The following is a 27,322-nucleotide window of genomic DNA, read 5'->3' as shown; positions in this document are numbered from 1 at the left end:
ATTCAGGGAGGGGAAAGAGCTTTGAAAATCAGAAAACACCTACTATTCCAGACAGCTGGGAATCTGTCCTAATTTTTAAAAACAGAGGAAGAATTCTAACTTCTTATCTTACATTCCAACATTGACCAACTCTCTTTATCAGAATATTTCCCCCTTATATTTCTTCTAATATAATTTAAGACTCTTTTCTTTTTCCGTTTTCAGAAGAACTACAGCTGGTCACAGCCTTCCACATATTTTTTTCTATACCAGTTAAAGAAAGAGGAAAAGTGTTGATTTCAATAACAATAAACTGGATTCAACTTTTTGCCTTCACTTTTTAATTTAAATATCTTAGTCTTATTCAAAAAAACATTAATCAAAATAAAATAACTAATTCCAGGTTCCTCTAAGGATATAAGGGAATATATCATGAAAACCAATTTTCTTTCTTTGTTTCCTATTTATTTTCAGCCTACACTCAGTTAAAAATCCAGTTTTGTGGGTTTTTTTTTTTAATGTAAGTAAAAAGGAAGCCAATGTTGGGGCACCTGGGTGGCTTAGTTGGTTAAGTATCCGACTCTTGATCACAGCTCAGGTCATGATCCCACAGTTTGTGAGATCCAGTAGAAGCCAACTGAAAGAACTCCCAGTGGTCAAATCTGGAACAATTTATGAGCAACAAAATAACAAAACATCAAGGGGCGCCTGGGTGGCTTAGTCGGTTGAGCGTCCGATTTCGGCTCAGGTCAGGATCTCACAGTTTGTGAGTTCGAGCCTCGCGTCAGGCTCTGTGCTGACAGCTCAGAGCCTGAAGCCTGTTTCGGATTCTGTGTCTCCCTCTCTCTGCCCCTTCCACACTCATGCTGTGTCTCTGTCTCTCAAAAATGAATAAATGTTAAAAAAAAAAAACATTGATTATAATCCACAGTGTGAAATAAATATCGCAGAGCCCATTAGGATACAAATACTGAACAAATAAACAAGTAAATGACCCTTCTCCTATGCAGAAGAGTTCTAACTAATATAGGTACATAACCCCATGTCAAAAACATGGAAGATAAATACCCACCCCTCAAACGTGGGCTGCACATAGTGACTACCCCTCAAGAATACAGTAAAGAAAGGGGGGTAATAACTTTACAGGGGAGAAACCTGGCCAGTGCTAACTCCACCACGTGATCAAAGTTAACATCAACAATGAGAAGTTAGTTGATAGCACATACTCTGGATATGACGTGATGAGAAAACCATCTGTCGTCTTCCTTCCAAGAATAGCCTCAAGACTTCTTGTCATGGTCTAGAGAATCCTAATGTGCGATATGCTACCCTGGATGGGATTCTAGAACAGGAAAGGAGTATTCGGCAAAAGCTGAGCAAACATGAACCAAGTGTGGTGGAATTCAGTTAATATTTAGTTAATATTGGTTCACTAGTTGTAACAAATCTATCAGAACAATGAAAGATGTTAATACTAGGGGAAAATGGCTAAAGAGCATAAGGGAACTTTTTGTACTATCTGCACAATTTTTCCATAAATCTAAAACCATTGTAAAATAAAAAGGCTATTTATAAAACAAATAGCAAAAGTAGCCCCCAAACCATTTTTAATGAGGCATGACTATGATAGCATCAAGAAATCCAACTAATTTTTATTAGTCATTTGCCATTCACAAAATAAAATGAATTAAATAGTTCATGGTAATTCGTGAGTGTATTTTACCAGCAGAGTCATATCTTAAAAGACTGAACATCTGAAAGAAATTCTATTGGGCCTTTTGGAAATCAGACTAAAGGCATTATATAGCATAAATAAACATTGAAAATGTACCCTAAAGCAATAATGCTACTGTCGCTCACTGCCATATGGCAAATGAGGCATTGCTGCTTAAGCAAAGCTTAGAAAGTATGGTGTCACTACTGAAACACTGAGGATGGAAGAGATCCATGATTATTGAAAAGAGAAAAATTCTATAACAAATTGTAACTACTACCTCCATCAGAACAGCATGCTAATGAAACCAGAGTAATTAGCATGTGTACCACTTAGTTTGACTATGGTGTTGGTGACCAACTCCAGCCCAATACCAGCTTGTGGACTTGTAGCCACTAGTCAACGTGGTACGAGAGTGTGCCAAGGGAGCATAAACCTAAACGTTCCCTGGAAAAACTGCTTAAACAGAACACCTTGTTGATGACAGACCAGGTGTGTTATTTTCTTACAGAACTTGAGCTGCATTAGCCTGTAAATGACCCTGGTGGGCAAACTTTGCTGAGATTTGATGGACAAAATCTTAGCCAAATTCTTCCACTCACACTGCGGCTAATCCCAAGTCCCTCAGTAGAGGATTTTCTGTACTGCATTGAAAGCATCTCTGTAAATTTCTTTTGCTGTGACTTATAGGCTGGCCAAAAAGCTAAACATCAAGAGTGCACAGAAAAAGGTTTCTTCCCACTGGACTTGTAGTTTATGCCTTAAAGTTGATTTTTCTAAACACAAATGCACAATGAATTATTGGAAACATGAAAACTCATTCAGTCATCCCCAAAGGGTATTTTTAACGCTAAATATTTAGCTATATGCTGAAACAGTATAAAATTAGAACCATATTTAACAGATGTTGAAAAAAATGGCATTGTGCCAACTAATTCAAACCCCTAACATTGCTGCTATCATCCTATGTAAGCACCAAATAATCAGTGATGAAATAACTACACACCAACATTGACAAAATAAAATTCGGAGATATCCAGTGTGTAACACATGCACACTGAGTCACAATTTGTGTTATATGTTTCAACTGAGTTCAGCCTAAAGAAAATCATAGTCTCGGTGTTTGTGACTTAGTTCTCTCAAGTGGCTCATTTCACCCAACCAGCAATTAATCAATAATACTTTAATTTCCCTAATCTAACTTTTCACAAATCCAGTATCTTTACCAACTTAAGTAAGCCTCAGAACTCTCCTACGGAAAATTCAGGAATAGCATTTGTCTTCCACTAATGCAAAGCTATGAAGACTAAGCTCATCGATTCAAGGCTGCCCTAAAACTTGCAGAAAGGCCAGAAACTAGTTTCCAATGTGGTAACAGAAGCATTCAGAGAAACCATGTGCAAAAAATGATTGCATTCTAAATGGGAGGGAAGCGTGAGAAGTTTTCATCCCTACCCTCAGCTTCTGCCCCAACCTGTGTGTGTGTATATTTGATCAGCATTTATTACTTGTAAGTCATTCAATGGACAGTCGCGGAGAACCTTCTCTATGTTAGACACTAGGAAAATACCATGAAGAGATGGTAACCTCCCATTCACATTATAAGCAACAAAAATGTAGAGCTTTTGTGAGTGTTCTAGAGTTTTCATTAATTCTTATCAGAGATGTTGGAGTTTTAATAATCAACATTATGTCTTATCTTTGCTTCTACTATGTGACTAGTCTTATTTGCGTGGAACAACAACAACAACAACAAATTACAACCCGAGATTTCTACTAAATAGGTATTTTATTCTTAATGGTTTAGGATCAGAAGAGGTGTTAGGAAAAGTGTGAGAACTAATATTGCCCTCTGCTGGCAGATCCTTCAAGTAAAAAGCATTGTATTTGTTTTGCCATTTTACCCTATTCACAGTCACTGGGGATACATTTTGTCATTAAGAGATTGGGGCTTGCTTCTTATAAGTAATATTTGGAATTCCTTCTGAAACAAAGTCCAAAGTGTCTAGGCAGTGATGGTAATCACAATCAACACCAAAATAAATACTTTTTAAAGTATAACTCTACCGACGTGATAAGACATTGTCTCACAGCCTAGTGGTTCAAAATTCAGGGACATCTTAATCTTACTTTATTGACCCTGAACCTAATCATCCAAGACTCTCTTGGCTTCTGCTAACTAGGTAGCTCTGAAATTTGAGTAGCTCACAGAATAGACAACTATGCCTCTCTTTTGACCATTGGGGTGTATGAACTTGTTCCAGTTAAAACTTCAGATGTGGCATGAGGTTTGGAGATGGGGATCTCAAGATATTTGTAGACACTTAGTTTTAGATGATCCTATGTTAATATACTGAGAGGCTTAATAAAATAAAGCTCTTTGTTAGATTTGAATCTGCTTGGGATTTGCTTCCATTTTTTTTAAATGAGTTTCTCTTTTTTGATAAATGTAGATGAATTCAAGAAGATTTTGTTGGGCGCCTGGGTAGCTCAGTTGGTTAAGCATCTGACTTTGGCTCACGAGTACAAGCCCCACTTTGGGCTCTGGGCTAATAGTTCAGGGCCTGGAGCCTTCTTCAGATTCTGTGTCTCCCTCTCTCTCCGCCCCTCCCCTGCTTGTGCTCGCTCTCTCTCTCTCTCTCTCTCTCTCTCTCCTTCTGTCTCTTCCAAAAATAAATAAACACCTTTAAAAAAGGTTTTGTTGTGAACAAGGGCTCTCTTATTGCATCTTTGTGTCTCTAGCACTTAGCTCAGTGTTGTATATATAATACATATTTAAGAAAGGCTTGTTGAATGGGTAAATGAATTGGCCTATTTCCTTTACTATGTTTAATGAAATAAATCCTTATTTCACAATAAAATGCTCAAGGTGGAATATGGTATGGTATGTAGGAGAACATATGCTTTGGAGTTGGACAGACTTGGACTTAAATCCTAGATTTGATACCCAGCTGAGTGGTAAGAAAGCCGCCTGATGTCACCAAGCTGCAGTTTTCTCATCTGTAAAATAAGAAACACTCTACTTTCTTCCTGTGTTGTTGTAAGGGATTATATGAGATAAAATATGTGACGTGTCTGGCTCATAAAGGGCTTTCAAAAATTTCATTCTCTTCCTTTTTTCCTTTTCCGTTTAGGTAAGTTGCTAACTTCTTTCTTTTTTTTTCTTTATTAATGTTTACTTTTTTTTTTTTTTTCCTAGAGTGAGAGACAGAGCAAGAGCAGAGGAGGGACAGAGAGCGAGGGAGATACGAAATCCAAAGCAGTCTACAGTCTCCAAGATGTCGGCACACAGCCTGTCCCAGACTCAAAACCCATGAACTGCAAGACCATGACCTGAGCTGAAGTCAGAAGCTTAACCTACTGAGCCACCCAGTTGCCCCATCTTTTTAATCGGGACTGTAGAACAAATTATGTTCTACATATGTCGAACATCCATTTTGAGAAGAAAATCAAGGAAATGTGTTGTAATTACACTATTCATTTAAATTTCCAAACCTTTGTTTTCCCACCAGAATAAGAATATGTATACAGTGGTCCCTCCTTGGAATGTGCTCCAAGACCCCCAGTGAATGCCTGAAATCATAGACAGTATCAAGCCCAATATATACTATGTTTTTTCCTATACCTAGCTACCTATGATAAAGTTGAATTTATAAATGAGGCACAGTAAGAGATTAACAATAATAAGTCATAACAAAACAGAACAAGCATAATAATTTATTGCAATAAAAGTTACGTGAATGTGGTCTCTCTCTCAAAATCTGTTACCGTACTGTACTCACCCTTCTTTTGAAGATGTACGATGACAAAATGTCTACGTGATAAGATGGAGTGAGGGAAATGACAGCAGGCATTGTCACCTAGCACAAGGCTGCTATTGACCTAAGGATTCCTCAGAAGGAAGATTACCTGATTCCAAACCACAGGTGACTATTCATAACTGAAACTGCAGAAAGCAGTTTCAAAACCAAGGATATGGAGGGACTGCTGTATATAAGCTCCCATATTTTGCCTGCTTTAGAGCTTCTGCTGACTTTAAAGTGGGTTACCAATGGTAGAAAAGGTACTAGCGGGATTTATGTTATTTACCATCATTTTCCACTTATGTGAAAGTGGAGAAATTGTAACGCCTTCCATGAGATTAAGGATTTGCAGGTTTCAAAATGCTTTAATCTGTACTCTCTTCCTTCACTCTGACATTAGTTCCATTTTAAAGAGAAGGAGACTGAGAGGAGAGAAAGGGGACTGCCAAATGTGGGAAATAAAACCAGAAGTCCCGTGTTCTGACTTGTCCAGAGCTCATTCCTGACCCATCTGGATGCATTGTATTGTGCGTTCGCCTCAGGAGCTACCATTACATGCTCACCAGTGCTCCCTGCCCTGCACTTTGGGCATTGCATCCTGGAACCAAGCCCTCTCATGTTGCCAATGGGATTGCGGTCTACTAGTTAAAGGAGACAACCAAGTCATGAGTCCTGGGGCTCATTTTTTTGTTTTCTCAGTGACTCACAATGAGACATGTGAAGAGTTGTCTGGAATTAACTACTTTTCCAGCATTTTACAAAGCCTGAATGCCCTCGGTGGTATTTTTAACAATTCTGGGGAAGTTCTCAGTTTATTTTCAACATTAAAGATGCTATAGCAAGTGTGAGCAGAATGGAAAAGTTGAAGTTCTTGTCTGTAGGGCTACAGACTCAAAGTCTCCATTAGAAACAGCTGTGCCTGTAAGTTTTCTTCTGTGATGCATTTATTGACATTCTTGTTGTGTTGCCAGTGCTAGCTGGTGGCCAGCTGTTCTCATGATATTTTAATTAAAGAAGCTCCCACACTATCAAGAGATATTCTGTGCAAAGATGTACAACACCTGTCTGCTGCTGTTCCTGTACCAGACCTATCTCCATGTCTAGTCCCAAACAATATAATTCACTCTTACCCTTGCTGCCCCGCATCCCAAATAAAGTGTATTAAGCTGGGATCACTGTACCTTTAAGGAAATTTTATCGCCCGGGAATTGTATGCAAAATTGAGTGTATGTATGTATGTGTGTGTGTGTGTGTGTGTGTATATATATATATATATATATATATTTTTTTTTTTTTTAAGAGGGGAAGGCTCGTACTTTGAACAGATTCTCAAATGATTTGTTATTTGGAAAAGGGCTAAAGTAGATTGGTAAGATAGGAGACCCCTTTATATTAATTTCCTTTGGAAACAAAATAATTGTTTCTTGTCTTAAAAACCTCAGTCAACAATGGGAGGCTTCTGAGGGTAAGTTAGAGACTAAACAAAGTAAGGATAAAAACATGGGATAGGAAAGTTAACCACAAATAATGCATATGCTAAAAGGCAACAGATGAGGAATCTCTTGAAAAGAATAAGTTATAAAAACGAAACTTTACCACCATAATTTTACCTTAGTTAGTATATTAACAGTCAATGTATGTATCAACTTCTAGAAGAGGCTTTCTAAAAGGCAAATGTCGTCTTTCAAGTTTTTAAGCTCGTGCTATGTCCAAAAAGAAAATACATATTTAATTTTAGTAAATGATAATGTATTAATCAATGGACCATAATTTGCCAGTATGACCTACTTTTCTCTGCTCATCTTTCCACTGACCAAATAAAGTAGCCATTTCAAAGTCATTGTCCATCTTCCTTCTCGATCATAGTAAAGAATTTCAGAAGTTCTAAAGTTGCCTTACAATACTCAACACCAAAATGTGGCATGGAATTGGCCAGACTCATCAATATATTCCCCCAAATTGCCTTCAAGTTTGGAATTTAATGAGAAATCTCATTTTAATTCCTACAGATATACACGGCATCCTACCTCCATCTCCTCTTCCTATCCCTACCTCCATTTTATCCTTTCCTTCTCCAACATTCCTCCTGGCCTTGCCTCTGCTCCCCACGTCCCCTCACCCTCTTTCCCCACAACAACAGAAAAAAATAACATGAAGAGTAGACTCTCTTCAGAGGTAGAGAAGTTAGCCCAGGACTTTATTCAATAGCATAGTAATTGAAGAAATGTTCTCGGATTTGTGGCAACAATTTCTAGAGCCTCACCATTTCCACCTTCTTTATCCTACCCCATTTCCTTTCTCTTTAAGAATCCCTCAGTGACTAATTGCTTTTAAGAAGCCCTAAGAAAAACCACTTTGTCACAAACCTAATGCTTCTTACTACCTTCAATTTGGCCAATACTACCTTTGAGAAGAGAAACAACAAAAATAAGGAAAGGGAACCATGACCACCTTTTTTTCTTCCCTGGTCCTCTCTGAAAGAAGAAACTGTTAGACAGATAATGGGAAAGGGCCAGATAAGCAAGAAAATGGCAGCAAAATGTACACATGTACACACCTTGCACGATAGGCAAATTTAGGGTTGAAAGAATAATTGAATGGTAAAATGAATTCCATGTTAGTAGTGAAATGACAATGCTAACACCTAAGTTTGGGGAAAGAGTTATACTTGGCTCACTTCTAGTAAAAATCTCAATTTCTTATCCCTATAGGTTTATTAGCAAAAGAATGGAGCACAACCAGGCAGTAAAAAGTTACTGCCTTGAAGAAAAAAGTGGGTTCTACAATAAAATGTATAAACTTTGTTTCTTCAATGCCTGAGGCATTGTTTCCAGAAGCTTTTCTAGCCTAGTATTACGTGCACATACAGAATATCAAAATAAAACTTTAAGTGGGAAATTTAATAAGGTTCATTCTTTTTAAAAGAAAACTGGTTTTAGTGTGAGATGCATGCCAGTCCTCAAGATCTATGATTTATCCCAACAATGGTAAAAATGTTTACACTTACTATGTGGTTCAGGAAAATTTAATAATTAGTTCAAAGTTCTACGATATTTCTGTATTATGTCAAATCTAACAAAATTCAGTCAAGATTTAAACAACATTCATCAAATGTTTTAAGACTTCCTGAAATTCCATCTCCTCCACAAAGACTTGCCTCAGTAAGGTAGCAATTTCCTGCCCTCTTACCCTATCCTTGTCTTCTCAATATAACATTCATAAATCTGAACCCATTTTAAGTACTTTAAGGGAAACGATGGAGTTATGCCAGAAGACCAAACGATATGTGAAGCCCTGATTTTCAAAGGAGTGGGGAGCAGGAGAAACAAAATATGAGGTCTTTAAACCAAAGGCTACATCTTACTTTTTTTATTGCCGGTACATAGTATAGTGTCTGTAACATGAATGAATGAGTAAACAAATGAACGAAGAAATCCATTCAAACAGATTCTGAAAACCATAGACTGGCAAATATAACATCTACCTTTTCTTGAAATGAGAAATATGTCAATGAATTATTTACCCTTTAAAAAGAAAGAGAGCCTGGATTCACTGAAAACAAATCATGTCATGCTAAACCCATCAGGATTGTACTCTCTGCTCTGCTCTGATCAACTTGGATCAAAACACAATCAGCATACTCATCAAATTTGTGAATGTTACAAAATTGGTGAGGACACTGGGTTTCTACTTTATTTCAAAAGTATAACAAACAGATTGGCAGCACTATATTTAAACGTTAACAAAGAGAAATGTAAATGTCTTCAGATTCATGAAAATAATTTAAAATTCAAGATGAGAGAATCTGGATTCAATGATGTGAAAAATATGGTATGGTAGGGTATGGAACAGTATGGCATGACACGAAAAAAACAATGCAAAAGTTTCAATGACTTCAGGTCAGTATGAGCCAATGATGTGAGATGGCTCCTAAAAAAGTTAATGTAAATTATAGTATTAATAGAAATATTCTATACAGATCATAAGAGCAAACAGTCCACTGTATTTTGCTGTAGATAGAATCCATCTTTGCCCTCTGATGTGACACTTTAACAGAAATGCTGACTGAATGGAGACCATTGAGAAGAGCATGACCAAGATGGTGAGAAATCTGGGGCATTCAAGATGAGGGAGATGAATATTAACCATCAGGTTTGTTTTTATTTATTTATTTGACTTAAAGGCACAAAAATATAGTAATCATAATACTTGGTTTAAGACACATTCTCTTATTGATCCACAAATGTTCTTAACTGTTTATTTTTATGTTTGATTATTTGCTTGTCTGTTTTTAATGATGTAGCAAAATCCCATGAACACACCAGCCTAAAAGAAAATAAGAACTTGGCAGCAATTTACTTCCACTTCTGTCAGTGGCCACAAGGTGGCTCTGGCAGGCGGCCACAAAGATAGCTCCCATTCTTACAGTATGGTATTGAAATTCTGCCAGTGAAAGTGGTATCCTCCTCTTGAAACTAGACCAATGTAACTGCTTTGACCAATAATGTTTGGCCAAAGGGACTATGCAGCTACACTAGATCATAAAGGTGATAACACACGTCTGCTTTTCTCCCTTAGGATGCTTGCTCTTGGGATGCAGCCATCATGCTGTGAAGAAGTGCACATTAGCCCACACTGAGAATCCATGTGGAGACGCTACATTTAGGTGTTCCAGCCATTAGCCAACATCAACAGCTAGACATCCCCAGATTATTTTAGTTCCCAACTGCCAAAATCTCAGCCCATTCTTCCAGTCTGCTCAATTGAAGCTCAGATATCACGAAGCAAACCCAAAATATCCACATCATTTCTTGTCCCAATCTCTGATGCATAGACTCTGTGAACATCATTAAATGGTTGTTTTATGACACTAAGTTTTGGGTGGTTTGTTACACAGAAGTAGTAACTGGGTACCAGTATGTGGTCATCACCAGGCATTTCCCTGTTGCACTCAACTTAAACCATCTTCTTGTGTGTTGTGTTTATCTATTCTTTCATTTCATCCTTCATAATTAGATCTCATCTTCAAGTAAGCTTAAAAGTATAGTTTTAATTTTATGTTTTACTTTATAAAAGGGTATCATATTTAATGTATGCTTTTAGAACTTATTTTTTCATTTAAATTACATTCATATTATCCATCCTTATTGCAATTGTTCAATAATTTTGACTGCTAAATAATATTCCATTGAATAAATATACTCTAGTGTCCACTCTCCTTTCAATAGGATGTTAGGTTTTCCTCGGTTTTTGCTAGTGTGAATAGTGCTGCCAGGAACATTCTCATATATACCTCCTGGAGTATTTATACAAAAGTTTATCTTGGGAATAAAAGTAAGAAGGACACTACTAGAAAGCAAGATATGTAAATGTTTGGTCAAATATGTTTAAAAGTGTGGTAAGGAAGACAATTACAATTAAGGCATAATATAAAGAGCCAGCCCTAGAGCCAGATGACTTTCGAGGAATCCAAGTTTTGCAGCTCAAAGGTCATATGACCATAGACAATTCATTTTGTTAATCTACGAGAATTTCTACTGAGATTTAATTTGGCAATATGAAATCTCTTTATAAATTACAGTGATAAAAATATGGCATTATTTGTAAGAATAGATGTATTGGTTTCGTGTGTTACTGCAGGAAAAAAATTAAAACCAAAGGCTGGAAGCTACACTAACTCAGATTTTGTACCAAAGATAAAAAAGAACTTTTAGCAATTTAACCTACCCAAAATAGAACAAGCTTCTTGGAATGGTTGAGTTAAGACTGGGTTTGGGATCTCCCTGCAATACCAGGTCAGGCAGGTGTGTGGAGAGGGTCACAATGAAAGAATGATGGGCTAGGCTTCAGGACTGAATAGATGTGAAGGATTCTTAGCCAAAAAGCCAAGAACAGAAGCATGAGTAAGGGGACATACCCAGGCAAATCATTTACCTCTTTCAGTTATACTGTGTTATGGATTGAATCATGACCCCACTCCCCTCAAAAAAAAAAAAAAAAAAAGATACGCTAAAGTCCTAACCCCTGGTACCTATAGTGTGACCCTATCTGGAAACAGACTCTCTGCAGATATAACCAAATTAAGATGAGGCCTTAGGTTTGGCCTTTAATCCAATATAACTGGTATCCTTGTAAGAGGGGAAGACAGCCATGAGAAGAGAGACCCCAAAAGAAGCAGAGATTGGAGTTAGGCTGCACAAATTAAAGAATATCTGGAGTGACCAAAACCTGAGGTTAACAAGGAGGGACCCTCCTCTAGAGACTTCACAGGAAGTGTGGCTTTGCCAACACCTTCATTTCAGTATTCTAGTCTCCAGAACTATGGGAGAAGAAATTTCTGTTGTTTTAAGCCACCCAGTTTGTGATAATTTGTCATGGCAGCCCAAGAAAATAACACACTTAGTTATTAAGCATCTAAGGAGGCATAGACAATTCCCTATGATTATACAGTTGTAAAGCAGGGATGCTGTAAAAGAGATAACTTCAGGGGCGCCTGGGTGGCGCAGTCGGTTAAGCGTCCGACTTCAGCCAGGTCACGATCTCGCGGTCCGTGAGTTCGAGCCCCGCGTCGGGCTCTGGGCTGATGGCTCGGAGCCTGGAGCCTGTTTCCGATTCTGGGTCTCCCTCTCTCTCTGCCCCTCCCCCGTTCATGCTCTGTCTCTGTCTGTCCCAAAAATAAATAAAAACGTTGAAAAAAAAAAAAAATTTAAAAAAAAAAAAAAAAAAAAGAGATAACTTCACTGAAAGAGAATTTGGACATGATGATCCCTAAAGGTCCTTCCTGATTCTGTGATTGTCCAATGCACTGATCCAGTAAGATTCTCACACCAATAGACACATAGAATAGATAGGTAGATTGCAGTTAATGGGTTAGAAAGGCCAGACAAGGTGATTAATGCATGCATTCATTTAAACCCCACAAATCTTCAATCAGATGTGCTCAGCTTCCCACGATAACATAGGTGTCTATGTATCTGTATCCATGAGTTCCAACATTCTCTTCTGGCAAGATGCAGGAAGGGGACAGTAATAGATTAATTCTGTGGTAACTATTGGGGATAATTAGCTACAGAAAAAGTAGAAAACAAAATATGAATTTGAAAAATTTGTGTTTCTCAAGTATTTTGTCCTGCCAACAAATTTCTTGCCAAGAGATTAAGGAGGAGGAGGAGGAGGAGGAGGAGGGGAAAGAAGGAAGGAAGGACTTTAGGATACATAACACCACTTCCTGAATTGAGGGCCAGGAGTCAGAAAGTCCCAATTATTGAACTAATCTCTGCACTATCATAATAATAAAGCAAGAAAATGATTTTCAAAAAATTAGAAGTTGCCAATGATACATTTATCTCAATGATATGTTCACAGTGCTTTAGGAAAGCTATTAATGGTACATGATTCACATCTCTGTTTAATCTAACTTTCTGTTCAATATTTGCATAGTTTTATAAATGTCAATATGTTCTTACATTACATAGTCTCTCATGGGTTATAAACTCTGAAAGGGGAAGACACTCTATTTTGCAGATACACTATGCCACCAGACATTTGGAGATTCCTAAATTAGAACAAATAGTGATTTTGTTAACTATCATAGTGTTTTGTCTGTAAACTAAGGTGCTTTTTTTTGTTTAATAAGTTAGCTCAAAAGGCTCAGCTCTTTTTTTTAAATCTTTTTTTAAATGTTTATTTTTGAGAGAGAGAGCGCGCGTGCACGCGCACAAGTGGGGGAGAGGCAGAGAGAGTGGGAGACATGGAATCTGAAGCAAGCTCCAGGCTCCGAGCTGTCAGCACAAAGCCCTACCTGGGGCTCTAACCCCTGAACTGTGAGATCATAACCTGAGCTGAAGTCAGATGCTTAACCGACTAAGCCACCCAGGAGACCCTAAGCTCTTTTTTTTTTTTTAATGTTTATTTTTGAGAGAGAGAGAGAGAGACAGCAAGATAGCGAGCAGGGGAGGGGCAAAGACAGAGGGGGAGAAAGAGAATCAGAAGCAGGCTTTTCACTGATAGTAAGTAGTGAGCCCGATGCAAGGCTTAAACTCATAAACCATGAGATCATGACCTGAGCCAAAGTTGGATGCTCAACCGACTGAGCCACCCAGATGCCCCCTACAGGTGCTTTTTAATCTCCCTCATGGATGTGTTGTGTTGATTAAATAAGCAAGAACAAGGCACTTGCCCAGTGGCCATCAGTAAATCTCCATTAAATATCAGCTCCAGGTATCATACCAAGACAAGTATTGAGAGTCAGTATTTGTGCTTAAAATTAAATGTGGGAAATGCTAAGATGTTTACCCCCATAATGAAATGCTGACAAGTGGCAGAGTACAGAGTAACCTCTATAAAGCAGAAGCTTGGAACACAAAAATGGATGGTTTAGACCAGGGCTCTTCTACCCAGTTAGCTATATGACCTCAGATAAGTTGTCCAGCTCTCTTATTATCAGTTGTCTTACCATACGAGTTATTTTCAGGGTCATTATAGGAGTATTAGGTACAGTACTTATAAAACATCTGAAGTTATGACTGACACACAGTGAGCATTTGATAAATAGTAGTAGTAAATCCAAGGGGGTCTTCAGTCCATGTTGTCTCATCTCAAAGGGTTCCTCTAAATACTTTCCATTCTTCTGTACACACTTATTTTATCTAATAATTTCAGTTCCTTTTCCATATCATTATATACATGTTTATGTCATGTCTAGATTACTAAAAATATCATACAATTAATTTTTAAAAATTAAATGCCTTCTTAACGGAAAGTATCCAAAACTGGAAAAAGGAAAAAAAAATGTAGATGGCAAGTTCTGTCGGTATCATACACTTGAAAGCCCATCCGAGGATTACGTAGGAGATGTCATTGTTTAATTTACTGTTTACTGCTGATTACAGGTCCTAGACCTGTGATGTTATCATAAAATGTATAGGCTTTTGTCCAGTAAAGATGCAAATAATGTGTTTTGCAAAACTGATAATCCCAAAGGTGATGGTTATTTCCCTGTAGGATATTAGCCAGTTTTTTGTATCTAGTTCAGTAATGCTTTCCTAACATGTATTTATTAAATTGCCTATAAGTATCTTAAGTCTTCAAATGCTCTTTGAAGTCTTTTCTTTTTTCTTTTAGGTTTGTTTGTTTGTTTGTTTGTTTTGAGAGAGACAGAAAGTGCGAGCGAAGGAGGGGCACAGAAAAGGGGAGAATCTCAAGAAGGCTCTGTACTGTCAGTGCACAGCCCAGGCAGGACTCGTACTTTTAAAACTGTGAGATAATGACCTGGACTGAAATCAAGAGTTGGACGTTCAATCGACTGAGCCACCCAGGCGCCCGTCTTTGACCCAGTCTTAACATCTTCCCAATTCCCTCGCTAATAAATGAATGAATGAAATCTTCAAAAGGTGTTCATTTTATACTTGCATGTGAGGCACAATTTTAATTTTCTAAAAATTATATATTAGCCACCCTGAGAAAGCTTATTATGAATCAATTATCATAATCTTTTACAAAATGAAAAATTATTTGGTAATGTGAATTATCACTTTCTACTTCATCTGTTAAATCAGAGTTTTCCTGTGTTTTCTTATAGCTGGGCGTTCTTGTGTTCAGGCCACTGGCATGATCAATTACAGCTGACACTTGTGGCCTCAAGATAAGTTGGCAGAAGTTCTAACATCTCTTATACAACTGTATTCACAATGAATTCAAAATCACCGTAACAATTTCTATCAGCTTCCTTTTCTTTGCTTATTCCAATCTCTAATGGTCTGAGAGATAAGGCTCATGTTACCACATACTCACAATGTCTGGCTACTTCACACATATGAAACACAGCTTTGTTCCACTTTTCTTGCCAACAGGGAAGCGTAAACAAAGCTGGACTCTGGAGAAGTGGACTTGTTGGTTTAACCTGATTTGCACCTTGTTAATATGTAATGCTCATTGACTCAGAAACCATTTGGCAAGTTTCTGCTTAATTCATGTGAATTATTATTATCACAGGTTTACATACTCAAGTTTTTGAAGAAAGAAAGGTTTGGACAATTAAGATTTGAATGTAAAATTTCATGGATTATTTACAGGATAATGATCCATGTTTCCATGAACAAATATTGAGGTATAGGATGAATCCATTAGGTTCAAAATAGGGAAAACAAAAAAGATACAAATGGGGTGGATTATTCCCTTCAGAGAAGGATTTTCCACTGTAAAAAAATAATTCATAATGATATCTTTAGAAGAAAAAATGCCCTGGAACTATAAACCATCCTTTTTCTTCCTTTTCTCCTCCCTCTCTTTCTCAATACAAACGTTTAAGCAATGTGGTAGAATGGGCAAGGCCTTGTTACTGCCAAATGGTGTGTGACCTTAGAGAAAACTACTTGGATAGAATTGGATAGAATTTCCTTATCCAAGAATGAATGAGTGAGTTCGGTAGAATTCTAATATTCCATCCAACTCCATTCCATGACTTACAGACCACTTTCAGGAGGACACATTACATAAAACATTCCTAAAGTCCTGGGGGAAAGTAATTGCCAGGGAACATCCATAGTCTTGGCTCACTTGACTTAAGAAAAGGCCATGTCCTGTGATGGACCTACTCATGCTGCTGACTTGTTTTGTCTAAGGAAACAGTGGAAAAGAGCACCAAATGAAGCAAGTCTTCAGTGTTCCAATCAAAAGCTTTACCAAAAATTAGTTGTCTGGCCTTGAGTTTATCACTTTCCCTGTATAAAGTGAGGACTCGGACCAGATCTTTCTTCCAGCACTAATTATCATTATCTGCCTAATTTACAGATATTTAGCTAGTTGCAGGCATAGCTAGATCAAGCCCATATTTTCCATTTACTGAGACTGCAAACAGTAGTGTGAATCTTAGGTTGATACTCACAAGCCGTGTGACTTTGGGCAAGTTACTGAAACTTATAAAGCCTTTGTGTCCTTATCTATAAAATGGGGACAGAGATGCTACTTTATGGCATATATTTTGAAGGTAAAATGGATAAGTATATTTGAAATGCCTGATACAGTAACTAGTATGTCGTTTTACTCAATAAGTAGCAGTTGTTTTTATTGTTATAGCCATGGTTTGGTAAGACGTATAAGTTCAAGGAAAAATTTTGCATAATATATTTTTTAAGTTTATTTATTTATTTTGAGAGAGTGAGAGAGAGGGAGAGAGGGAGAGGCAAAGAGAGGGGACAGAGATAATCTCAATCTGCTGACAGCGAGGAGCCCAGTGCAGGGCTCAAACCCATGAACTGTGAGATCATGACCTGAGCCCAAATCAAGAGTTGGATGCTCAACTGACTGAACCACCCAGGAGCCTCAATAGTTTTTTTTTTTTAACCTACTTCAAGGCTGTGTATGCTCATTTTGACCCAGTGCAATTCACTTGTAACTTCAAGATATCCTGCCTAGAACTGAAATTAAGTTTCGGATTTCACAATAATTCTCTCATGAGCATATAAAGATTAACAGTCTAATATTTGCAATCCTTTATTACCCTCTAAATGGAAAACACTACACACCTGTTTGAGGCTTTTTATTATATTTTATAAAAGTTAAAATATTTGCATTGACAATAAGAAAGGATGCCAATTAGAGAAAATCAAGATGGAACTTTTTATAGTTGTTAAAAACATTTGCTGAGCAAACTGTAAAGTCTCTTCATCTGAAATAGCCTCTAAAATGTTTTTATAATGGCAGTATTAGTATTAATTCAAATGCTTATTGGTGCTGAAAACTATGGGTCGTATGGACTTTCAGAAGTCAACTTTTGTTTCAATTTTTAAAAGTTAAGCATCATACCCAAGATCTGGAAAAAAGACATGAAATTCATTTTATTTTATTGCTAATTTTACAGGTTTATTTATAAGTTTCTTGTGACTATCATCCAAAGTGGTAAATAAGTCTAAGCTTAACATTAGTAACATTTCAGCTTTAGCTACTATATGGTTATTTCCATATAACAACAGCATACCCTCTCTAATTTATCACTCTAATGCTTAACTCTAGCTATTATAGAACTTATCACTGTTTTGTTTTGTTTTGTTTTGTTTTGTTTTGTTTTGTTTTGTTTGGAGAGGGGATCTCTCTTCAATGCATTCTGTCTAATGGACACTTAGACTTTAAGGATAAAATATAACCTTCAAAGTCATAAAAATGGCAGTAAGAATAGTACTACTATATTAAATGTCTACCTTTCATGGAGTACTCACTATGGGTCTGACAGTATTAAGTACATGAGTATTTTTTAAAAGTTAATTCCAGTATGATTAACATGCAGTGTTATGTTAGTTTCAGGTGTACAATATAGAGATTCAACAATTGTATACATTACTCAGCGCTTATCGTGGTACGTGTACTCTTAATCACCTTCACCTATTTCACCCATTCCACTCCCCACCACCTACTCTCTGGTAACCATCAGTTTTTTCTCCATAGTTAAGGATCTGTTTTTTGGTTTGTCTTTGTCTTTGTTCATTTGTTTTGTTTCTTAAATCCCACATATGATTGAAATCATATAGTATTTGTCTTTCTCTGACTTACCCATTTCACTTAGCATAATACCCTCTAGCTCCATCCATGTCATTGCAAATGGGGAGATTTCATTCCTTTTTATGGCTGAGTAATATTCCAATGTATATATGTACCACATCTTCTTTATCCATCCTTCTATCAATGGACACTTGGGATACTTCCATAATTAGTACATGAGCATTTAATTTAATATTTACATATGTGGTTTAACAACCATAAAAGATAAACACCACTTGTCCCATTTATCAGATAAGTTAAAAAGGCCAAGGAAGTTCATGAACTTGCCCAGAGTTACAGAGCTTTGAAATGACAGGGCTGTGAGTATTTTTACCTAGAGTCTGTGCTCTTTGCAGTGTCATTAACAGATTACATAACGCTCTGGAGCCTCTCATTCTCATATCCACCCTACCTTCCTATCTACCACAAACCATCTCTACTGGCTCACTCCTGGGAAAGGAGGAGGAAATGAAAAGGTAGAGAACTGGGTTGTTTCAGTTCACTCATTCAAGTGTGCCAGGATATGGAATGTGGGCTCACATTCCATATCCTGGCAGAGCTGCCTTTCCCATCCCACAAAACTGCTTAAGTCTTAAGTCCCACAAAACTGCTTAAGTCTTTACTCCTGAGAGTAAAAGGCACTTCATGCCTCCACATTGCAAGTTCCCAGAAGTACCAGCATTTGAGGTCAGCCCTGCTACCACCAAACCTCAGACAAGGCTGTTGTCATCATTTACAAAAAAAATTTTTTAACGTTTATTTACTTTTGAAGGAAAGACAGTGTGAGCGGAAGAGGGGTAGAGAGAGAGGGAGACACAGTATGTGAAGCAGGTTCCAGGCTCAGCTGTCAGCACAGAGCCCAACACAGGGCTCGAACTCATGAGCAGTGAGATCATGACCTGAGCCAAAGTCAGATGCTTAACCGACTGAGCCACCTGGGCGCCCCTGTGGTCATCATTTTTAAATCCCATGTCTTCAACTTTCTCAAGTGTAGCACTTTCTCCTGATAGAATGGCATGAAAGCCCTGAAGGGAGAGACGGCAGGGTAGGGCAAGGATATACAGAGCTTTAGGAATAGGTTTAAAGTCTAGGCTTTGTTTTAGATTTGGGTAAGGGGAGAAGCTATTAAAGGTTTCAGGGCAGAATGTAACTGGCTGTAACCTGTGCAAAATCTTGAGGGTAAGACTGCAGATGGAGAGTCGGGCAGGAGGTGATGCAGAAGTGATGGATATGTGGTGGAAGTGGTGATAGACATATTTGAGTTTGAGCCAAGGCAGGTGTTGGCACTATGTCAGTGGAGACTGAGTTAGTGAAAGAAGGGCAGAGCTCAAGTCTCAGATATGGAGAAAGAGGAGGAAAAGACCAGTATATGAGAGGCTGTTGTTTTGTCTTAGGGGCAGGGACCAAGGAAGATGGACCACCATTCCCTACCCATCCCTGGCTCCATGCTTAGGAAGAGACTTCCACCCTCCATCAAAGTTTTAAATTGTGAGTCTATGCTGAAGCCAGGGAGAAACAAGGAGAAAAGGAAGATCCAAAAATGGAGTCAAAGTCCGCAGGATGGAGGCACTACCAGATTCTATAAGAAGATGACAGAAGAGGTCATAATTCATGGTTTGAGGGTCTAGTGAGAAGCGGGACAGTCCCCCACCTTCTTGGGGAGGAGGTCAGGGAGGTTTTCCTTCCAAAAGGAAAGCTATAAGAAAGTCCCTATAAGAGAGCAGGCATTATTTCCTGGATATATCCACACTGGGCTGCAGAGCCCACAGGCCTACATTCATCCCAGTACAGAGGACAAACTTGGTGAGACAGGCCATTACCAGAGAAGAGGCCTGTGGCATATTTGCCTTTATAGTCTCTTCCCTAATCTGGGGAAGAATAAAGTGTTGCCTAACATCTGTTCCCATGATAGGAGATTCCACATCTGCAAGGTTTTAATTTTTTTTAATGTTTATTTATTTCTGAGACAGAGAGAGACAGAGCATGAGTGGCAGAGGGGCAGAGAGAGTGGGAGACACAGAATCCGAAGCAGGCTCCAGGCTCTGAGCTGTCAGCACAGAGCCCGACGCGGGGCTCGAACTCACAAACCATGAGATCATGACCTGAACCGAAGTCGGTCGCTCAACCGACTGAGCCACCCAGGCGCCTCCACATCTGCAAGGTTTGATGAGACTGTTCTGTAATGTGTGTAGAAGGATGGGGGCAACCCCTTCCCAATCCCAGTTCTCCATGGTCCTTAGAGGATATGTACTATCATCCCTCTTATAACTTGGCTCCCTACGAGGGTCACACAGAGATTAGCCAAGGGACAGGAGCCCCGGGAGCTGCCCAGGCAGCCCAACCTGGAGAAATGTTTCAAACTTTTACTCCTGGCAGCAAAAAAGGACCCAAAATGAAGCTAAATTATGACCCTTACAAGCCACCAATAATCCCTACGCAGAGACCACCGTATCAACAGAGGCCGCCAGCATCAGACAGAAATAGGCTAAAGAATGAGCAGAGGACTCCTCTATCCCTTGATACTCAACTGTGACCTTCTGACAGGCAGTGTCAGCATCACCTGGGAGTTATTAGCAATGCAGAGTCTCAGGCCCCACCCTCAACCTCCTGGATCACAATCTGCTTTTTATCAAGCCCAGTAGGAGATTCACATGTGCATAAGAGTCTGAGAAACAGTGCTGTAAACCATGACTCTGTCACCAGTCAGGGGAGAAGAGCTTCATCTCCCATCCCACTGACATATCTGCCTGCAGTGAGCACTTAGAGAACCTGTGGGAGGCTGGGGACCAAGGAGAGGTGAGAAGCAGGTTACAAAAGGAAAAAAAAAAAAAAAGAAAGAATGTGATAAGAAAGTCCACAGACACTCAATTTTCAGGTCACCAGGTAGACAGTGTCAGAGAAAAAGGAGAAAAGCTTTTGAAGTTTTAGAATGAACTGTCTTAAATATTCAGATAAGAGTGTCCCAATAATCAAATGCACACAAATAATAGGAAATGTGGTCAAGATTTTTTTATAAAGTTTTATTTACTTATATTTGAGAGAGAGAAAGAACACATATGCATGCATGCAAGCAAGCAGGGGAAGGGCAGGGAGAGAGAGGGAGAGAGAGAATCCCAAGCAGGCTCCAGGCTGTCAGTGCAGAGCCTGACATGGAGCTTGATCCCACAAACCATGAGATCATGACCTGAGCTGAAATCAAGAGTCAGAGGCTTAACTGACTGAACCACCCAGGTGCACCATAATGTGGCCCAAGATGTTTTTAAGGGCAGTTCAATAGGGAAGTTTGGAAATCAGAAATAAGAAAAAAATGGAATTATTGCATGTTTTCTTTAAGTTTATTTATTTTGAGAGAGAGAGAGAGTGCACAAGCAGGGGAGGGGCAGAGAGAGAGAGAGAGGGAGAGAGAGAATCCCAAGCAGGCTCCACACTGTCAGTGCAGAGCCTGACATAGAGCTTGATCCCACAGACCATGAGCTCATGACCTGAGCTGAAATCAAGAATCAGATGCTTAATGCACTGAGCCACTCAGGCACCCCAATCACTCCATGTTTACATGATCTATAAGTTGAGAGTTCTCAGGAAGGCACTTCAATAATCTGCATGAAAGGGGAGTCATGGAAGGTTTCTATCCAGAGGAGCAGTGGGAATCTGACTTACATCCTAACAGGTTCAGTCTGAATCCTATGAACAATGCACGTGAAGGGGAGTTGTCAGATCCTGGGTGTGATTTTGAGGTAGAGTCACCATTTGCTTTGGAGTGTGAAACAAAAAGACAGGAGTCGAGCATAACATGTAAACAAGTCAGTATAATAAAAATTGTACTTTGTTAGCCAAATTCTGTAAACCAAACCTTATGTAAATCCAAAGAGCTCTAGTCGGAGTACATCAGGCTTCCCCCTGGTGGGACTTCGTGCTGGACTGATGTGGTCTACAAGCTGCATAGAGAGCTGCCATACACCCAGTGGATGCCTTACAGCTTTTCTATGCTGTGATGAGGAAACTTAGAAAATGAAATCACAGGATGTTCAAGTTGTCACCTGTCTGCTTTCTTGGACCAAGTTAAACCACACGTTAGAGTACTTATGTTTCTTATGTTTCTCCCCAACGTTCTGAGGTTGTAATCTCTAATCTAATCCACTCATTGGAGGCTACTGAAGGTGTGGGAAGATACTACTAATGCGGTTCCCCTTATTGGCTCCTTCTATTCCAGAACTAATTTAAAAGATGGCCCCTGAAAGCCTCTTCAATCTTTAAGAAACCCAAAACTAACTTCTTAAGGTAGCTGAACAAAAAGTGGCAAACAAGTGCCTCAGTGGGAAAAATCATCCTGAAATAAGCTAAATCTGAATTATAAGTTTTTAAGTACCCAATTCTAAGCCTCAGTTATTTTCACACATCATCTCAACTAAGGTATTTTCAGACAATGTCCATCCTGACTTCCTTCTTAAAAGAATCTATAAACCAGGATCATAAAATCCAAAGGAATTTACATTTTAAACGTTTAACCACAAGGTGGAGATCTAAAGCAAAGATTAATTTCACAGCAGGACTCAACTTAGAATCCAGAGCTTCTTATTCAACATTCAAGTTGTCTGTGTTCTCAGATTGTGCAGAAACGGACTTATTATTTTAAGCTAGAGGAAAAGACATCGCTTATGTATCAGTGTTCTTTTATATAGATTAGAAATGTATATGGCATGCAAGTATTTCAGGAAGCTCTAAGCAATGCAATGTCACACAACAAAGTGGAAACACTGATTAGAAATTTCAAGCTTTAGGTATAAAGTAGGGAGAACACTATTGTTTTGTTACTTGATTATGAGTACATTTAACAAGGGCTAATGTGATTATTTTAGTCCAGATATTTTAAGGCTGGTATTGAAAACTAATTCCCTTAAAAACTCAACAGACAGAAGTATCAGACTAGTGTTTCTGAAGATGCTAAACCATGAGTATAACTAAAATACTCCTCTAGTTTCATTTCGTTTGTTCACAGTGGTAGGACTAACTTACCAACGGAAGCTCTGGGGACAGTAGAAATTCCTCACCTCCTTTTAAGATGAATGTGTTTTATCAGTTTGCCCAATGACACACCAAATGCACTCTTTTTATTCACAAATTATCTTCCAAGGTTTCCATCTAGAAGTTTCACTATTTTAAAAATAATCTAAATTTCTGTTGATTTCTTACAGTGTGAATAATTATTTTTCCCTGTAGAAAAAAATCACATATCATTTCAAGAGAAAATCTAAGCTAAATAATACACAGAAAACATGGTATGATCTTTTCTGTTTCTTCTATGTCCATATGCTTTAAGTTATTTTAGAGATCATATAACAAAAGTATATTAACTAGTTCAACTGCAGCCAAAATTCTTGGCAGGGTGACTCCCTAAAGATCTTCAGCAATTTTTTATCATAATGAAAGAATCCATTTGTGGAAACGATTTTTCCTCCAATTTACTCGAGGTCTAAGACCTTCCATCTTCAATTTATTAAAGGTGTTGATCACCATACCTTAGAAAATTAAAAAAAGAGGCAATCACATGCTCAAATATTGTTGCTTTTGGCTATTAGGTGGGAATTTCCCCTCATTCCTTAGCAGCTGATTTACCTCTTTATCTCAGTCACCTGCCTGTGTTACAACTACTAGAGCAGAGTTCCAAGCTGTTTATTTAGATAAGCATCAAAGTTTGGGATGCTGATCTGTACTCAAGAGACCTTTGATCCTGTGCACCTTGATTTGAAAATCAAATGGGAACTCTCACAAGAAAGATTTGTCTCTTCCGCTGCTTTCTGGTCTCAGCAAGGCCGGAAATACCAAGAGTTGGCGGTAGTTTAGAACTTCCGCTTCCTGTTCTGGAAGAAAGCAGACGTGGAGACACTACAAATGTTAACTAAAGAATACAGTGACCTTTTGCAATCCACCACAACATCCAGGTTAAATGTTGTTCAGTGTTGCCTGTTTACTTAACCAGTGTAAGCTTATGTGTCACCATTTCAAACCAAGCAAAGCAAAGTCCCCAGAAGGTTTTCAGGTCACCATGCATTGGTTGCTTTTCTGGGGATCCTGAAAAAGAGGGAGAAACATTCTCCAGGAGTGGCATCTGGAAAGTCAATAGATGTGCGCAGTCAAATGGCATGGAGGTCTGGTTAAAACACAAATTACTGGGTCCATCCCACCCAGACCACGATTTCTGATTCACTAAGTCTGGGGTATAGTCAGAGAATTTGCATTTCTAACAAGTTACCAGGTGATGCTGATTCTGTTGATCTGACCATCACACTTAGACAACCACTGCTTTAAGTGATTTCATCTGTGAAAATGGGGAAATTTTTAAACCCTATCAAATATTAGGGTTTCATTTTATTTATTTTGGGGGAGGAGTTCATTTTAAAGAGGAAGTGTGACAGGAGCACAGGGCTTAGAATTATGCATACTTGGGATTTGAATCCGGATCTGTTCAAAGTTGTGAGTCCTGGAAAATTGCTTAACTCTGAACCATACTTTCCTTATTGGTAAAATGGGGGGGGGGGGGATAACCATAACCTGTCTCTGAGAACCAAATGAGATACTGTATGTCAGGTGTCTGGCACATGGTATCCTGTAAGTGGTAATTTTTATTTTAAAAATCACAGGCACTACTGAGGCGCCTGGGTGGCTCAGTCAGTTAAGCATCTGACTTTGGCTCAGGTCATGATCTCATGGTTTGTGAGTTCGGGCCCCATGTTGGGCTCTGTACTGACCGTTCAGAGCCTGGAGCCTGCTTCAGATTCTGTGTCTCCTTCGCTCTCTTCCCCTCCCCCACTCACACTCTGTCTCTTTCTCTCTCTCTCAAAAATAAATAAACATTAAAAAAATTAAAAACAATAAAAATCACAGGCACTATTAATAAACAAACAAGCAAATGCATTCATATGTAGGCAATAATCCCTGAGATCCAGACACAGGAGAAACTTTGGTCAGGATGCACTTGGATCCTGGATTCAGATATTGGATTCAGATTCAATAAAAAGAAACCGGTACAGTTTAAAGAACAATCTTGTTCCTTTAAAATAAAAACCTCTCTCATGGGGTGCCTGGGTGGCTCAGTCTGTTGAGCGTCCAACTTCAGCTCAGGTCATGATCTGGAAGTTAATGGGTTCAAGCCCTGCCTTGGGCTCTGTGCTGCCGGCTCGGAGCCTGGAGCCTGCTTCTGATTCTGTGTCTCCCTCTCTCTCTGCCTCTCCCCCACTCATGCTCTCTCTCTGTCTCAGAAATAAAGATAAACATTAAAAAAAATTTTAATAAAAATTTCTCACAAGGTCCCTGGTTCTTTTTTTGTAAACTATCATTAATTCCCATTTCTTTATTGCCATCTTACAGCTCATTCTTTTAAAAAAATTTTTTTTGTAACATTTATTTGTTTTTTAGAAAGAGAGACAGAGAGCGCCAGTGGGGAAGGGGCAGAGAGAGAGGGAGACAGAATCTGAAGCAGGCTTAAGGTTTTTTTTTTTTTTAATTTTTTTTTTCAACGTTTATTTATTTTGGGGACACAGAGAGACAGAGCATGAACGGGGGAGGGGCAGAGAGAGAGGGAGACACAGAATCGGAAACAGGCTCCAGGCTCCCAGCCATCAGCCCAGAGCCCGACGCGGGGCTCGAACTCACGGACCGCGAGATGGTGACCTGAGCTGAAGTCAGACGCTCAACCGACTGCGCCGCCCAGGCGCCCCAGGCTTCAGGTTTTGAGCTAGATGTGGGGCTCAAGCTCAAAAGCCGTGAAATCTTGATCTGAGCCAAAGACACTTAACTGACTGAGCCACCCAGGTGCCCCTCAAATAGCTCATTCTAACAATTCCTTCTTTTTCTATCTCTTACTTGCTATATTTCTCTACTTTGCTGTTAATATAGAAAGAAGAGAAGAGAAGAGAAGAGAAGAGAAGAGAAGAGAAGAGAAGAGAAGAGAAGAGAAGAGAAGAGAAGAGAAAAGAAGGGGAAGAGGGAAGAAGGAAGAAGGAAAGGGAATGGAAGGGAGGAGAGGGAAAAAGAAAAGAAAGAAAGAAAGAAAGAAAGAAAGAAAGAAAGAAAGAAAGAAAGAAAGAAAGAAAGAAAGAAAGAAAGAAAGAAAGAAAGAAAAGAAAGAAAGAAAAAGTTTTTTTTCTAATATGGAAAAATTCTAGGGGCTGTAAACTCCTATGTAATGAAGTTAACCCTCTCCAGTTACCAAATCAGAGTCTGAGCACAAGGGGAAAGTTTAAAAATTGAAGAAAATTAACAACATATGTTAATAAACTAATCTAGTGACATTAAAATTAATTTATACTGCCCAGTTTCCATGTTAATGAGGCATCTGTGCCCTTCCATCAAAGTGATAGGGTATCACATCCAAAAGCAAAGGAAGAGCTATAGGGAAGTGGCCGGAAGTTCCCCACTGCTTTCAATGACTAAAAATGAGCTCAAACCAAAGTTAAGTAAAAGGAACGGTTCATGCATTTATTAGGCATATATTCATAGCAAACTTACTATGGTCTGGCCTCTCTCTATGACACTTGGAATATACTTATGAGTAAAAGACACCCAAGTCCTCACCTCACAGAAGTTGTAGACTAGTTGGGAAAACAAACATTAATCAAATAAGCACACAAATACATAAAAAAGAGAAGCAGTGATATGACTGGTGCAATGGACCAAAAATAGGGTCTAAACAATATGGTGATGATGGGTTTGGGGCAGCACAGAAGAAAGCCTGCAGGAGCTATCACAGTCTGTGCAAAGTCACAAAGTAACAGGAGCGTGATGGCACATCTGAAGGTATGAAAGGAGACTGGGGAGGCTGGAGGTGAGAGCAAGGAGGAGAATTGTGAAGGGCTTTGTGGCCAGGCAAGTAGTTCTTCATCCTACGAAGAGTGGGAAGCCACAAAATAGTTTTAATCGAGGAATTGGCATAATCTTTTTTTTAAGTGTATTTGTTTATTTTGAGAAAGAGAGAGTGAGCAGGGGAAAGGCAGAGAGAGAGAGAGAGAGAGAGAGAGAGAGATAATCCCATTGTCAGCACAGGACCTGATGCAGGGCTCAAACTCATGGACCATGAGGTCATGGCCTAAGCTGAAATCAAGACTTGGATGCTTAACCGACTGAGCCACCCAGGTGCCCCAGGAATTACCAAAATCTAATTAGCATTTGTAGAAGGTCACTTGGACTTCAGTGTGCCAAACAGGTTACCAAGTGTGCAGTGATGGGGCTGAGGAGGGGGACTCAGTGGAAAAGGAGGAGTAGTGGCAAGAGTCAGTGCAGTTTGGGGCACTACTGT

The 27,322-nt window shown here is 38.9% G+C and overlaps 1 protein-coding gene across 1 annotated transcript in view; it reads right to left on the bottom strand.

Moving 5' to 3' along the window:
* The window catches only part of LOC147572642 (uncharacterized), a 319,037-nt gene that overhangs the window by 7,268 nt on the left and 284,447 nt on the right, over nucleotides 1-27,322 (bottom strand). The window contains exons 6-8 of the mRNA XM_086694156.1: nucleotides 23,798-24,099; nucleotides 21,688-23,241; nucleotides 1,206-1,321 (exon numbers count right to left, since the gene is read on the bottom strand). The gene's annotated coding sequence lies outside the window, so the exon portion shown is untranslated. The remainder of the gene's footprint in view (nucleotides 1-1,205; nucleotides 1,322-21,687; nucleotides 23,242-23,797; nucleotides 24,100-27,322) is intronic.

The sequence above is a fragment of the Puma concolor genome, chromosome E4 (genome assembly GCF_028749965.1).
Source record: "Puma concolor isolate L17-30 chromosome E4, mPumCon1.1.hap2, whole genome shotgun sequence".
NCBI lineage: Eukaryota > Metazoa > Chordata > Mammalia > Carnivora > Felidae > Puma > Puma concolor.
Note: the sequence above shows the minus strand (reverse complement) of the source record. Positions and strands in the feature narration are given on the sequence as shown.